Consider the following 16,667-nt stretch of genomic DNA (forward strand, 5'->3'; position numbering starts at 1 on the left):
GCAGGGCAGACAACACTCTGGACAACCCGTTAGAGGACATTGGCTGGGACATGCCTGAAGCAATGGCCACTGTTGTTTGAAAGGACCCACTTGCCAGGAAATGGAGAGTACTGACAGGACCTGCACTAGAGGGGGGATTCCTGTGGGATGGCGGATAGCTGACATCAGGTCTGGCTCCAACTGGGCACACAGTTCCAGGATTGTGGCACGATCAAGTCTGTAGGTGACTACTACATGTCACTCTTCCATTGTCGACAGGTCCACCAGCAGTCTGTGCACCGGCGGTTGCCGCCATCTCCTCACCTGCCCCAGCGGACATGCTCTATGGATGAAAACAGCGATCAGAGGGTCAGCCAACACTGAGGTACAAAATAAACAACTTTATTGCACACATTTGTCAATCCGCTATGTGCCTGTCTTAATGTGTATGCAAGGCCTACATTGGTGTGACGCATTTAAAATTAATGCCATGTGGCCCCCTGAAATGGCGGCTGCCTGACCTGTAATGTGGGGTAAGGGGATATGAGGTAACTGAGCTGGCGTTGTACACAATCGCGGTAGGCTTGCCACAAGTTTTATAATGTTCCTAATATGGGCGTTCACAATATTTCTATGACAAGTGCATTGGTGTAGTAACGTGTTTCCTGACTACTGCTTCTGTTGCAGAATGCTAAGTAAACGGTGTGTTATATGTGACTACTGCTAGTTTTGCAGAGTAACTAATGTGTAACATTCTGACAACTGCTAAGGTAGCAGGATATTAATTATATGTGGTGCTTGGTCTAATAATTGTGTTGTGTACAATACAGTATACTTTCATATAACTTGGTGTTGTGTTTCCTTTGTGGTGGGGATAGTGCATCACATGTGTTGATTGTGTTGTGCAAATGCTTTACACATTTCCTCTGGGATAGGACTGACTGCTCGTGCCAAGCTACAAAGGGGGTGAGCAGGGGTTATCTTGGATGTGTAACTCCCTTGCCCTGACTAGAGTGGGTGGGTTATGCCTGGCTTAGGTGCATACACTAGCCAACCAGAAACCCCATTTCTAACACTGGTGCAATCTTCAAGATCAACTCCATCAACAACATAGCCATCTGAAAGGACGCTCTAATTTACCTGGAAAGGGGCCCACCTAAAAAAAGACCCTACTAGGAGCCAGGGTAGTAAACAAGGCTGGAATTAAATTGTGAAAAAAAGAGAAAACCTTCAATCTCTGTTCCTAGGATATGGAACATTATCCCTATCAGTATTAGAACCTTTCATAACTTCATCCTGTTTTGAGAGAATCCAATGATTCAAGGAATACTGCAGCCTTTAGAAACTCACTACATTGCCTCTCTGTAACCACTCTTCAGTACACTCGTGGACCTGTGGATACTAAAGAAGGACACCCTGCTGAGTTGCTGTTTGAGGCTTACTCTGCTTGTTGAGAATGAAGACTGAACCTGCTCCCTTTATCCCAGGCCGAGTGACTCCATGGGGCCGAAGACTGACTTTCTATTCTGAGCTACAAGAAAACTGCAAGCTCCAGAGGACTCCCTGCACCTTTCCAGCTGACCTGCTGCATTTGACCTGCCTGGACCTGAAAATAGACCTGCCTGATCCCTCTTGGCCTCTGATGGAACATGTTCCTGCTCCCTAAGAGGTGCGCCTCAGGTTCTGGGCCTGTGGCGTGGCATCAGTTGAAGTCCTTGCAAAAAAAAGAAGAAATCCTGACCTTTTGGATGTGTCACAGTAACGGATGGGACCATTTACATCAAGATCTTGTTGCCCCTGCTGCCCACCAACAACAAGCTCTAGTTAACCTAACTCTTCACACTACAGCCACTGCCAGCGATGACGGGCAATGCAAGATCTCACTTCACGCTACAACATAGACAGCCCGCGGTGACCACCAATGCGGATCACCAGCAATAACCGTCACTGATGCCCAACAGGATCTTTAGGCTTCAGTGCCAACCATCACCAATGCCCGTCCTGCTCTTCACACTACAGCAACGATCATTCACAATGCTTTTCTTGCTTTTTCAGTGAGACTAACTTGGTTCCTGTACCTGGCTCACACTCCTTCGTGGTTGGCCTGAATTTGTCACTATGGCCCTCATTACAACTTTGGCGGGCGGCGGAGGCCGCCCGCCAAAGTTGCGCGTCGTGAATACCGCACCGCGGTCGGAAGACCGCGGCGGGTATTCAGAGTTTTCCCCTGGGCTGGCGGGCGGCCGCCGAAAGGCCGCCCGCCAGCCCAGGGGAAAACGACCTTCCCACCATGAAGCCGGCTCGTAATCGAGCCGGCGGAGTGGGAAGGTGAGACGGGTGCTACTGCACCCGTCGCGTATTTCACTGTCTGCTATGCAGACAGTGAAATACATTTTGGGGCCCTCTTACGGGGGCCCCTGCAGTGCCCATGCCGTTGGCATGGGCACTGCAGGGGCCCCCAGGGGCCCCGCGACTCCCCCTCCCGCCATCCGGTTCCCGGCGGGAGAACCGCCAGGAACTGGATGGCAGGAGGGGGAGTCGGAATCCCCAAGCCGGCGCAGCAAGCTGCGCCGGCTTGGAGGATTCCTTGGGGGCAGCGGGAAACCGGCGGGAGTCCGCCGGTTTCCCTTCTCTGACCGCGGCTAAGCCGCCGTGGTCAGAATGCCCCGCGGGGCACCGCCGGCCTGTCGGCGGTGCTCCCGCGTGCCGCGGCCCTGGCGGTTCTATACCGCCAGGGTCGTAATGAGGGCCTATATCTCGGTTATGCATGACCAGATAACTGTGAGCAGCACTAGACTTACCTTAAATCTTTAAAAATTGATTTCTCTGCTTCTACTGATTGGATTTTTGTTCTTTTGAAGCCAAATTATTTATTACATTTTAATCTGTTATTCTAAATTTGTGTGGGATTCTTCTTGTGTTGCGTTGTCAGTTTATTACTGCTTTTGTGCTGCAGAAATACTTTATACATTGCCTCTAATAAATGCCTGTCTTCTTTTGTGCCAAGCCACCAGAGCACTGGACAATTTAGTGATTTTTTGTGGTTCACCCTGACAGAGATTGTGGCTTTTGCTTGAGAACGAAACACACACCACTGAAGCAACAACCTGATTTCTGACAAAATTAATAATATAAGTATTTATATTTTATTAATTAATATTATTTACAAATAAACAAGCTTGGATTGTGGTTAGAATACTAAATATGACCATACCCCCAATTAAATGTATGTTTTTGAGATTGGAGTTAAAATAATAAATTTGAGCTCTCACCCTCTTGCCTCTAATGTATGTACTTTTCACAGTATTTGTGGGACTGGAGTTAGAATAAATGAGATTCCTTCTACTCCTGCTCAGCGCATGCATTTTCGCGAACGTTTATGAGATTAAAGATGGACTAGTGAATGTGACACCTCCAGGTACATGCTTTATTCCCAATGTGTGCATGAGTGAAGTTAGAATAGTAAAGCTACCCCCAATAGATGTACTTTGTTTGTGGGATTGAGATCGTAACTACAAATCTGATGTCACAATGTATGCACTCTTTAAAATAATGAATTTGACACCTCCAACTATTTGTGATTTCCCCACTGTTTCTGGGAATGTAATAGAATATTCAAAATATTGAGTTAGGCTAGTACATTTGACTTCTCCGCTTCATTTTTTTAAAAACAGAATTTAATTGCATTTTCGTAGTTATACTTACATACATCATAGTAGCAACACAATTGCTTAGCCTCAGAAGGAGTGTCAATATGTAATACAGTTCTCTCTTCCTTACAGATACTATCTCATAACAATCTAAGCTATTGTGTATTGCATCCATTCTCCCCGACTCTTCTCTTAGTATGATCTTACAGTCAGTTTGTCATTTCATAACTTTCATAACTAATCCTTTCTTCCCCCTTCCCCTTTGCGGATATGTCCCAGTCACATCACTGTTCATGTATCTTATTTCATGTGAGTCTTGTTGGTAGAGAACAGGTAGTGCGGCATCTCACTGTGTTTATAGGTGGTGCATTGTCGTGGCAATACTTCAGGTGTCTATTGGGGGAGGACCCCAGTCTCATAAGTGGGTACCAATAGCCCTTCCATCATGTTACCATACTTGTTACGCTCAGATGGGGGCCTCTTCAAGTCTAATCTCAGACTCGTAGCCCGCCCATTTGATGAATTCTAATTTCCATGTGTCTATGCTCGGGCCCCGTTTGCTCTTCCAGTTTCTGGTTATTTCTCTTTTTCCAAACACTTGAGCCAAGTCTTGGAAGCGGCTAGTAATATTGTTTTAGATGTGTGTGGGAACCAGCTCAGTAAGCACCAGTCCGCCGTGCATGGGACCTCTTTATCTAGTGCTGTCCAGAGTATGTTTATGATTCCATCCCTAAAAAACCCCAACATAGGGCTTTCCCAGAGCATGTGAAGGAATGTGTCGTGTATGGTATTTCACTGCAATGATTGCATTGAGCTGTATTTATGTGAGATATCGTATTGAGTTTCTTCAGAGAAAGATATGCTCTGTGCAATATATAGAAATTAATCAACTTAAACCGGTCATTTCTTGTGGCTTTTGTTGTGTTACATTGGACATTTTCCCAGTCCTTGTCCCCAATCGTCCTACCCAGGTCTGTTTCCCATTTATGTTTTGGCTCTCTAGTGGTTTAATTACTTCTTTACGTAATCTCCTGTATGTGCAGGTCACTGCTTTGAACGTCCCTGAGGCTATCACTAGATATTTACAACTAATTGATTGGTGTGGTTATTCTATCCCAGCCTTCCAGTGTCTCTTAATAGCTTCTGTAACTGCTCTATGTAGTAGAAAATGACTTCTTTGTAGCTCATATTGGGCCCTAAAGTCCTCAAATGGAAGGAGTGATCCATTATCATAGAGTGCTCTGATCTCTGTCACCCCTGCTTCTGCCCAAGATCGTAACCTTCGCCAAGGTCCCCCATGTGAAAAATCTTCCAAAAATCCTTTCGGCAGATCTGGGGTATATGGAGCCTGCATGTGCATCTTCCTGAGATGTCGTGCCCAACACCTCTGTAAGACTTGAAATTTAAGTGTGTTTTCTCTACGTTTGTCTGGAAGTCATAGAATTGCCCTACTCAATGCTGTTAGGTCAGGGGTCAATATGGGGAGTTGTTCTCCCTGTTCCCGTCTTCCTGCCACCCATTCTTCAAGCCATTGCAGCTGAGCTGCTAGGTAGTAAGCCTCAAACTCTGTGACTGCCCTTCCTCCGTCAGTTTTGGTCTTTGTAGTATAGCCAGAGCTACTCGACGGCAGCCGGTGCCTCATATGAATCCCGTTATGATCTTATCGATTTCCCTAAAGTATGTCCCAGGTACCCAGAGGGGTAATGCCATAAAGCAATATAGCAACCTCAGGACAGCCACCATTTTAAGAAGAGCCACCCTCCCGGCTACCAAAAGCGCTAGTGTAGACTAAAATGTGATACTTGTTTTTAGGCCTCTCATGGCTCTACCAAGACTGCCATCTAGGAGTTCGTCCGTGTTGTGATATATGTGAACTCCCAGTTAAGTAAGAGAACGAGGTTGCCAGGGCAAAGGTCCTAGCTCAACTGGGGGCATGCCATCTGCTTGTATGGGGAATAGACTGGATTTGCTGCAATTGGCTTGGGGTCCTAACAGGGTACCATAGCGCTTTAGCATATTTTGCGCACCTGGGAGGTCTCTATGGGCATTTTGGAGGAAAAAGAGTATGTCATCTGTGTATAATGCAATGTAGTGCTCCCTTCGTTCTACCTGTAAGCCCTGAAATATCCCCCCCCCCAGGCCCAGCATGCTAAGGATTCTAGAGCTAATGCAAATAGCAGGGGCGAAAGGGGACACCCCTGCCCGGTACCTCTCGCCACTCGGTAACCTTGGGATATTTGTCATCCCGTGCATACTCTAGCTGTCAGGTCGTGTAGAGCCTTCTTGTCTCTTCCGGCTCAACTCAGCCACTATTTCCACTGCTCTTTGCTGACCTTTCTGTGCCTCAGTTTTAGTTGGTATACCTCCATTGTGGTTTCGCACCTTCTTTGTGATGGATTTCTTTCAAGCACTTTTGCTCTTGGAGATCCAGCCCATCCCATACTTTCTTCGGCGTGTGAAAAAAATGTATTCCTTCAGCCGTGGAGACTCTGAGGCGAGCAGGAAACATCATGGCATACTTCACATTTAAATGTCTCAGTCTTGCTTTAGCTTCCATGAACGTTGCTCTTTGTTTCTGTATGGCCTTGGTGAAGTCCAGGAAGATCATTACTGTATGATTGTCTATCATTATCTCTCATTTCTCTCGTGCCTTTGCTAGGATATGGTCGCGATCCCAGTAGTGTAAGAGACCAGCAACTATTGGTCTAGTTGGCATTCTAGGTTCCAGTAGTTTTGCTGGGACCCTGTGCGCCCTTTCCAGTGCGTAGATGGCAGAGAGTCCCTCCGGTGCTATCTCCTCTCGCAGCCACATCTCCAAGTAAGACACTGCGTCTCTCCCCTCTATTCTTTCTGGCATCCCCACAACTCAGATGTTATTCCTTCGGGACTTGTTTCTGCTGTCCTCTGCTCGGAGTTCTAGGGTGCAGACCTTCGTCTCCATCGCTATGAGCCTGGATTGTAATGTTCCCACCTCAGGGTTAAGTTCTGTCAGTGTTTTCTCCTTTTTCTGTTACTCTTTCGGCCAGTTTCCAGTGGTCATCCTTGAGAAGACTTAGGTCTACCTCCAGCACATCTATCTTGGCTTCAAGCGATTTTCTTGTGGTGTTGATGACTTGCAAAATGTCTGTCAACGTGGGGTCTCGCTGGGGTATCTCTGTGGCAGTCTGCTAATTTGTTGGAAGTGCTCCATTGCTCTCCGCTGCACCCCGCTCTGTCTGTTTTTTATTAATTTTGCTCATGTTGGTCAGTGGGGGTATCTGGTTACCCCGACTCTGCTCTGGGTTGGTTGCCTTCCTTCGCACATGCTGAGGCAATCTCACCAAGGGCCCCTTGGGGTGCTACTTATGCAGGGTGTAGCGCTCTTCCTCTTCTTCCTGGTCTTTACCCTCTTGGGGGCAGGGCCAGGTTCCCTGTGGATGTAGGGGTTTTTAATTTGGGTGATGCATATAGTTCTATGGGCACTGTTGTGTTTCTGGTCCTTAACTCATCGGGTTCTCTGGTGGTAAGGCCTAGAGTGCACGCAGCTAGATCCTCTCTTGCCGGGGACCCTTCTATTGTTCTAGCCATGGCAGGGTACTTCTTAATTTCAGGGTACTGTCCTGCTTTCACTGCATGCTTGATGATTATAGGGCCCCTGTGCTCTTCGTTGTGACCCCCACAGTCAGCCGTCTGCTATCTCTTGTATTGTTACTGGCACTATTAGCCTCTCTTTCCAGCCTCCTCACAACATTCTGTTGCCACCTTTGTTGCCCTTCGAAAGCGCTATTCGATCTCTGTAGTCTCTGCAGCCTCCTCAGTCTTTGCTGCTACTCAGGGCTATTGGCTGTCAGTCTGTGTCATCGCCCCCTTGCTGGGTCCTTCCTCCGGATCGGGGGGCCTCCTCCGCTCTGTGGGGGCCTATGTTGTATTTGCGTGCCCTGAGCACCGTCCTCCCTCTCCAGCCCCTCCGCAGGCATAGGGACTCCCTCAGTTACCTCCCAGTGGTTCACAGCAGCGGCCCGGGCTGGCCACAGGGGAAGCACCCAGAGGCCACGCCCCATGGCTTGGATATGCCTCAGCCTCCTCTCGGTCTTGTTGCTACGCTGTGGGGGTGCTGCCAAATGTGCCGCTTCTGTGGACAACCTGGTTCCCCTCCTATTCTGCACTCACCAGGCAAAGTAGTCAACGACGATATGGGGCTGTCAGAGTTGCCAGCTGTCCTCTCTCTGGTACGCAGGCCTTCACTCGCTTCTGGGGTGGTTTTTCAGCATCCCACCCTGGGCACCGCTATTTTGTCTTGGTTCCCTCGCGGTCGCATGATACCTGTAGTATCGGCATTTCTAATAATTCCCTCGGTTTTCCAGGTTCACAGCCAAGGCTCAAGTGGTTTGGAAAGGGGTTATAGATGATCTCCATGTCATTGGGTCCCCGTGCAGACAGGATTGTTAGGGATGGGGGGTTGCTGGGGGGTAGCCCGGCGACTCACGTCCTACTCCATGGGCCACTAGCCATGCCCCCTAGACCTCTCCGCTATATATAAGCCTTTTCCCTAATGCATATGGGATTTGAGTTAGACAACCTGACAACATACTACCATCATATGTACTGCCCCTATTGTGTTGGGAGTGAAGTTAGAATAGTTAATTTGACACTTCACAGTATATATTGGATTACTGAGTATTTAGTAGATTATGGTATTTGAGTTAGACTGGAAAATTTGACTTTAACTGCCCTCATATAAATACTTGCCACAGCTCATGTAGGATTTAAGTTACAGTCATACATCTGACACCTATAAGCATATGCACTTTCCCCAATGTATGCAGGATTCGATTAAGAACAGTAAAACTAACCTGAAGTATATGGACTTTACCCAGTGATGGTGGGATTGGACTTGAATAGTAAACCAAATCATCCCAATACAAGTACTTCCCCAACTGTTTGTGGGATTTGAATTCGAATAAGAAAATATCACAGCTCACAGTAAATGATGTTTCATCAATGTTTTTGAGATTGGAGTTAGAATGGTGGTTCTAATATTTTACAATTGACTGCTATGAAAGGGTGATTCTAACGCTATACAATTGACTGCAACAAATGTATAGTCCTCTTCAATTTTTATTTCACTACAACTTATTTTTCATGAATAATTCTATTTTACTGTCTTTTTTTCTCCAAGCAGAGGATGGTGACAGCAAGTACCTGGTTCTTCAGTTCAGGCATGACAACTAATATTTGATCATGACAAAGGAAAGGCTTGTAGAAAGCCAGTCAAGGGGGGCACAGGGGAAACCCTGCACTGCCCATGCCTATAGCATGGGTAGTGCAGGCCCCCCCTGCCAGCACCCTCAGATTGCACACTCTCTGCTCTGCAGACAGTGTGCATTCTGAGGGTGCTGTTTCGCACAGCAGTTGCCTCTGCTCCATTAAGGGAGATTAGGCCAATGCTGTGGCTCTGTTTCCATCAGTTTGACCGGCAGAAATGTCATAATACGATGTTTCTGCTGGTCAGCCCGGTGAAAACATAATAATACGATGGGGTGAGGCCATTGGTATGACTTCAGCCTCACCCCCGCCAGTTTGGAAGTCCCCCAGCTGTACCACCAAACTCATAATAAGCCCCTAAGTTATTTATTTGTATATTTTGCTCTGTTAGGAGGTTTTTCTTGTACATGCTGTGTATTGTTTGGTTCCACTTGCTTTGTAATGTAGGGAATGTGTTAACATTTTTTTTGCAACTTAAGAGTATCTCTCAAAAAAGATTGTGTTGGAAATTTTGTGTCGATTTGCCTGTTTTTTAGACTTGTCCAAGGGAAATGTGTTGAAGATTTAACTTCTGACCATGTTTACACTTCCCTTCTATTTTGTGACTTGTTTACTTTTTTAAATGTGAACTATTAGGCTATTATGGAAATAATGGAGATTATGTGGAAGCTCACCACATGCATTTGTTTTCATTAATATATTTTTGTTTTTTTGGCCTGGTATTACCTTTCAGGTTTCTGATGTGGAGAACCAATTCTCAGTTTGGAAATTCTTCAGCTCCGGGACTGTAATTATTTTTATTATTTATATTTGTGGATGTATATGGTGGGTTTATAGATTATGTTTTCATTTTTTATTATTTTTAATGGTGTGTGAATAAGGTATGATTATTGTTACAATAATCTATGTTAAAAGTAATGCCAATAAATATTTTAAGCTAATGTGATTGTTATGTTGGTGTTAAAGAATTTTTGGCGTTGGAGTTTGTAAATGATGTTGATTTTTATTTTTTATATTTAGGCATTATTTGTAGGACACGCTTTGTTTAAAAAAAATGCATTATTGATATTTGTGTGGGGTTGAATTTAGGCAGTTTCTCTTGTAGTGTGTGTTTTTTCATTTGTATGTTTTCGACTTTTGATTAAAAAATACCTCAGAAAAAAAAAAAAAAAGTGGGAAAAATGTATGAAATCATTTTTCTTTATCAAAGTTCCCATTGTGGTAGTTTTGTTTTACATTTGGGACAGTTCTGTACTGTTGTGTTGTGTTTTAGGATTGATATTAAATTAGGGTGTAGCCACTGGATTCCAAATAGTAATGCCTTGCAAATTTTGGAAAAGTTGCATTATGCAGAATAGCATTTCATGTATGTTTGTCTTGCGATTTTGGATTATATGGTTTGTTACATAGCTTGTTTGTGATGAAGATCTTAGTAACTGGCCATTTTTTGAGTACTTGTGATAAAATGGAGCATGGTTGGTGGGGTCTTCCAAGTGTACGTTGAAGAGAGTTGTCCCACCATTCAGTAGTATTGTTGCTTTTGGACTCTTGGTTAAGTATATTTTGTTAGACATTTCACCATGGAATGTGGAACCTGGGTTGACTCCTGTACTCTGACTGATGCATTCCACCTACCAAGTTGTCTTAAAAGAAGCAAAGGAAGTGTGTTTTTGTCATTATTGGTTTTGAAGTAGGCGGACTCCATTAACAAATCATTACTTATGTGCTAAGGACAAAGGCTAAGAACAGATGTTTGGCACTTAAAAGGTAAATTGGCTGTTTGCAGTATATTCTGTGCTGAGGATTGATTTCTGTAGGTGCTACCAAATTGTTTACTTGAAATAAAAGTACTATCTTGATTTTGAGAATCTGGGTAAATATTTACAATGGTGTTAAGAGCAGGTCTTCTTGACATCTATGACAGATATTTCTTTACTTTCCCTTTCCCTCTTCTCTCATTCAGAATTGTACATCAGGAGTAGGACAATAGAAGGAAAGAAGACAAAAGAATCCATCAGTTTCTTCAAAGAAAAAAGCTGAAGCAACAAAAACCTCAGGAAAATAGCAGTCAGATCAAATAGCAAAAGCCTGAATATATGTGGCAAAAAACATTAGGAGGAATGTTTGCTCCAGTACTTTGGTAGGGAGCAGCAAGCAGGACAGCAACATTGCAATGCATCCATCTGGGCATTCAGGGCCTGATTCACAAAGAGCCTCTGCAGTCACGGGGGACACTTGGCAGTAATGACAGAGCCTCTGCACTCATGGCAGAATCTCCTCAATGAGACCTGCAGTGGAAATTACAGCAGAAGTGTAGATAATCCACCACTATTGAAGAGCCGTCACACTTTGTGAATCAGACCTCAGCCTCTATTTATATGCTGGATAAAGATGTGACCTGAAAGGGGAAAAATTATAAACATGAAGTAGTTTTTTACCTTACTGGATTGGGATTGATCCACTACATCCCATTAAAAGAGGGCAATCCTTCCCAAAATAAAATTTGGCATGGATAAAAAAATATAAGAGTTCAGGATCTGGGTTTAGTTTTAACCAAAAAGGAGCACTCTTTACCCTCTGGGTGCCTGGGGCGAGATGGCCTCGTCCTCGGCCACATTCCTGTATGCCCACGAGGGGAGCGCCAGCACTCTCCTCCCTGTGGGCCACCCACCCACACCCCCTGTCAGGGATGGAAGGGGAATTGCTTCCCTTCCAGCTCTGACCCCACCCCCCACCCTCCACCAGTGACGTCTGATGATGTCAGAGCGCAATCGTGGGGCAATGTATTATTCATCCTTTTCTGCCCTCCTGGGGCCAGATCCGTCTGCAGCAAAGGAGACAACCACTCTCTTGGGTTCGCAGGCACAGTCAACTGGGTGGGGAGCAACAGGGAAGGAGATGGTTGAACCTAAGGTGGTGTACAAAGATGGTACAGGGGGATGCCCCAATGGGTACACCACCACTATGGATTGTCCACTGGAGGAAGAATCTGATAATGAAGAGGATGTTCCGGCCTCCCCAGTGGCACTCCCCTTACACTCCATGCCACTGGGTCCCTCGGTGTCGGTGGTGTCTTGACCTGTGGTCCCATGGCCAGATGCTTACCCACTCGGCTGTGCCCCATCTCTTTCACTTGCTGGTGCTGATTCTGCAAATACAAAGAGAAATGGGGTCATCACATGATCACACTTGAACAACAGCTCAGATTAGCAAACTTTACCATGATATCAAGTAGGCCCCAGCAACAAACTCCACCTAAGTGTCCCATACATGTACCATACCATATGCATGCATCCCATCTGAACTGTCAACAGTTGCCAATAAGAAAATCAGGATCTCAAACAACTACAATTACATGACTGAAGTTGTGCAATCACAATAACCATTGAACAAGTAGGAGACACCTTCAGCCTTAAAGCTTTACCCCATGGAGCAGACTTCAGTTACCTGTTGCCATACAACAGTAGGCCAATGTCAACTGCATTGCCATGGATCCCACACAAGGTCATGCACACATCTATTTATCACACACAAAATGACACAATAATAAGAAATGATGCTCCAAAATGCTGCTATGTTTCTGACAAAAGTACAATAGCCTGGAGAAGGTGACATGGAAATACTCATATCACACTGGAAACAGTTCCACAATGCACAGTTCACTAAGTGATATTTGGCCCAGTAGAGTCATGGAAGTAGTACTAATGTTGCTCAGATAGGCCACTCATACAGCATTTAAGTGGACACTGTAGACATCATGTAAAATATGGCAGGGAGAGATGTCCTCAAAATCCACAACACAATGAATCAGTAAGCCCCAGGATAATCACCATTCATGTTGGTACCCCTTACAATGACATACTCTGAGAGCATCAGTAGAAGCCATTAGTCCCTTTGGATTTTGGAGAGGCCCAGAGATTTGCAAGTACTTGTTGAAGGCCCTCCACATATTGCCCAATTGGAAGCTACATCATTGTCTCCATTATGGTCATGCAGACCCAGATATCTCTGTGGGTGAATGCTTGTACCCATGTACATGTACATGTCATTCCAACATAATTGCAAATCACTCCATAATGATGACCAACAGTTAGGTCACAAACCTTCCCAATCACACATGTGCAGTGCACTTTTCCTCATGATGCCACATCAAGGGCATAGATTTTCACATTGTGACTCAAAACTCTAGGCCTGTCTTTCATGTCCCTCTGTGTTACTGCAGGTGAACATGCCAAATGACATGTTATGATGCATGAGGGAATGTGTCAGCCAATAAACAATGGTGATACACTACTGTATGTGGCCCTATTGTAAATTTCTTATTCCACACACAGTTTTCCATGCATTATGCCATCAACCTAGGTAGACCATGCATGAAACAGGAGCTTACAAAGGGACGCATGCTGACATGTTATCACAAGAAATGTTGGAAACAGTGATGGCACATAAATCATGTTAAGGGACGTTCCCCACTTACCAAGGGAAAGTATTGATCTATATCTGACCCAAAGAACAATGTGAGCTTTGTCACACGTATGTTGCCCATCTTCACAATACAGACTGCAGTGAGATACCAGCAACTGTCATAAGCTGAAGACAAGTGGCCTCTGGGTAGCAAACGCCTATATACTCGCTTACCCAGGCACATGGCTTAGGACAGTGATCCATCACTTACTTACCTTTGGCCTGTAACATTGAAGAGTAGTGGTCTGTTGCATAGCATTATACACACTACAACAACAAACAGTACTTGATTGATCAATGTATCCCACCATATGAGTTCCCTGGAAAGCAAGTGGTTTGTGGAATCTACCTAGTTATGTGGTAGGTCCCTGGGCCAAGAGACAAGGCACATCAGTATGCACCACATGACATGTCCACACAAACAATCACTCATCTAATGTGTGACACATGGCTCATCCCTAATTGTCAGGGGGAGCTGTCCGAACCTAACTAATTTACTTGGCAATGTGACAGGCAGGAATATACCCTGTACCCACTTGTGGCTACTGTGCTGCCTTCAAACACCCATCAAGCTCCAGATAGGCCACTACCAGAATGTGAGACATTAGAGTCATGGGCTGACAGGTACCCCACCTACATTTGGGCAGACAGCTCCAACTGGATCTCAGTGATATTCTGTCTCAGGTCCTTCCATCTTTTCTTGCAGTGGGCAGCGCCGTCAGCTGTAGACCACAGGGTCCACCCCTTCTGGGCAAAGGCTCCCCATAATCACTTCTTTTGATGGACGTTGACCTGCATGGATACAAAAGTCAAATCATGGTCACAAGCTGCCTTGCAAATGGATGAGTCACATACATGTCAGTAAAATCAAGCTAGGACTTTCATATTTTTCAATCCTCTCCAAGTGTGACACATACAAGCCAATAAGTACAGGGACCTGACTACAGACAAATATTTTTCCATCTGCAGAAAAACCCACTACCCTGCTCAGGGCCTAAAATGACTACGCAAGCTTACTGACATGAGGTAGCCCTTGCTCTCGCAACCTGTACCTTGATGAGAGCCACTGTGAAACACATCACACATATGTGGCTTCTGAAGGGTAAACTCTTTAGGCTTTAATGGACCAACAAATTCACACTCTGTGAGAATGACTTACTGCCTAAAGTCCATGCAAGCAACTGCCAGAGTACAAACTCAAACATTACACATAATTACCAATGAAGGGACATGCATGGAGGTTACAAAAAGTGTCTTCCCTGTCCATGTGTGGACATTTGCAATAACAAATGCAGACTCATGCCACTTCAGGGGATGGGGTTCTGTGGTATGTACCTATACCACTGGACACTCCTTTGGACAAATGTTTCCATCCTCTAAGATGGCATCCAACAAACAAAGGCATGCATTGAACAGTATCTGCTATGTGACCAAGCTACTGAGTCACATATCATGTCCTCCCAGGAATCAACACACTCTCTTCATGTTGGGTCTATCATTTATACAATACGCCTGTACAGGACAAATATGACCTGTGGAAGGGTGACAAGAGGGCTGCAGGAGTAAGGGACCTGTCATGAGTCAAACACACACATTGACAATGATACTAAGTGCACATATGGCTTAGATTAATGACATACCTCTGAACCCATTTCTAATCTATTCAAAGGAATGAGATATTCTGGACAGGATTTGCCACCAAAGCCTCATATTTGCTGCATAAGAGGATCTGCTGCAGTAGAGGGAGTGGGCACAGTGCCACAGTTGCATAGCCACAGTGACTCTACCCCATAAACTATGTCCCAAACCAGGAGATACATGTGACAGTTGCAGGATGAGCTGACAGAACCTGCATGACCCTCCATTTCCATCACTTCCATGCATGACCGTACATCATATTGCTAAAATCGATTTGGCATGTGATGTGTGTGGCAACCTGAAGGGTAGAGTGAGTCATGATATGCCTTCCACACAACAATTTAGCAAGGGCAGATGTGTTCCGAAAACAGTGGCACCATATGCATTGCTCACCTTACTCTCAACTAACTCGTACAACATGTATACTCAGCTCATGCTGTCATGCACTTACATGTTGTTGGACATTTACAACAATCATGAGTAAAGAGGTGTCAGGGGAAGGCAGTAATATCTCCTCATCTAGTTATGTGCATCCAAAACAAGGAGGATCTAGGACCCCAAAAACTGCACACAACACAATGTTACCAGGGACTGTAACAACTGGCACCTGAGTAGTCTAACTGGCGCACATGGCCACATTCTTGCCAATGAGGAGGGAAAGGAGGGTTAAGTACAGAGATAATTGTGCACATGAGCTACTTACCTGCTCCTCTGGTGAACAATAGAGCTGTTCATACAGGGGTAGGACCTCTGTCACTTGCCTCTCCGGCTCCTCTGGAGAGAAGGCAGGGGGCCTATCACATGCTGGACATGGCATGATAGCTCCCAGAGGAGGTACACAGCAGCTCAGGTCATGGAGGTGTGGCTGGCAACAGTGGCAGGAGTCAAGTGAATGAATCTGCAGAACATGTCGGTCATGACTACCCCTTACGCAGCAATCACCACCAGCAGACACAGCCATTGGCCCGCGACCTCCACTGGCAACAACGTTAGCCTATGGCTGTGCCCACTGTGGTTGTGACCACCTACCACCATGACAACTTCTGCCAGTGGTTGCAGGCAATTCCTAACGTCCAGTGGAGTAAGTCAGGCTGGCAGCCTGAAGTGCTGAATTGGGCTTTAAAAACTGAGTCACACATCCAAAAGTGTGTTTTTGACCACATAGACATGCTTATCCTGTCTTGTCATGTAGATCCTGCTACTCAACCACCATTGTAGTATGTTGTAGGGCACAGATGACATTTAACAGTGGAGCACTGACTCTTCCCACCGACAGTCATTTTGGCATTAGGGATATCAAGTCACATTTCAAGGGGCAATTGTGTTGCACATCTTTGAGTTTAGTCCATAGGTATGTTGTGTGGAAAACCATGGATGGTCACCTGTGACCCTTGTGTTATTTGCAGCTGTGATGTATACTAGCCATGTCTATCCAGTCAGAAATTATTTGATATCATTGATATGCCTAATGTATCTTGCTGTGGCCACACTGACTAATGTTAGAAATCTTGTCTTGTCGTACATAGGTACCCTGGGTAAGGGAGGAGGTGACAACCTCATGTCTACCATCCATTGCCAGACCTTCATGCCATGGAAGAATGCCACATTATCTTCCTTTACCATCTGAATAGGCAAACCATAGTGGACTTATGTTGCTGTTGGAGCCCAGATTGATGCCACCTATTAGTTATC

This window comes from Pleurodeles waltl, chromosome 5 (assembly GCF_031143425.1).
Source record: "Pleurodeles waltl isolate 20211129_DDA chromosome 5, aPleWal1.hap1.20221129, whole genome shotgun sequence".
In the NCBI taxonomy this organism is placed as follows: Eukaryota; Metazoa; Chordata; class Amphibia; order Caudata; family Salamandridae; genus Pleurodeles; species Pleurodeles waltl.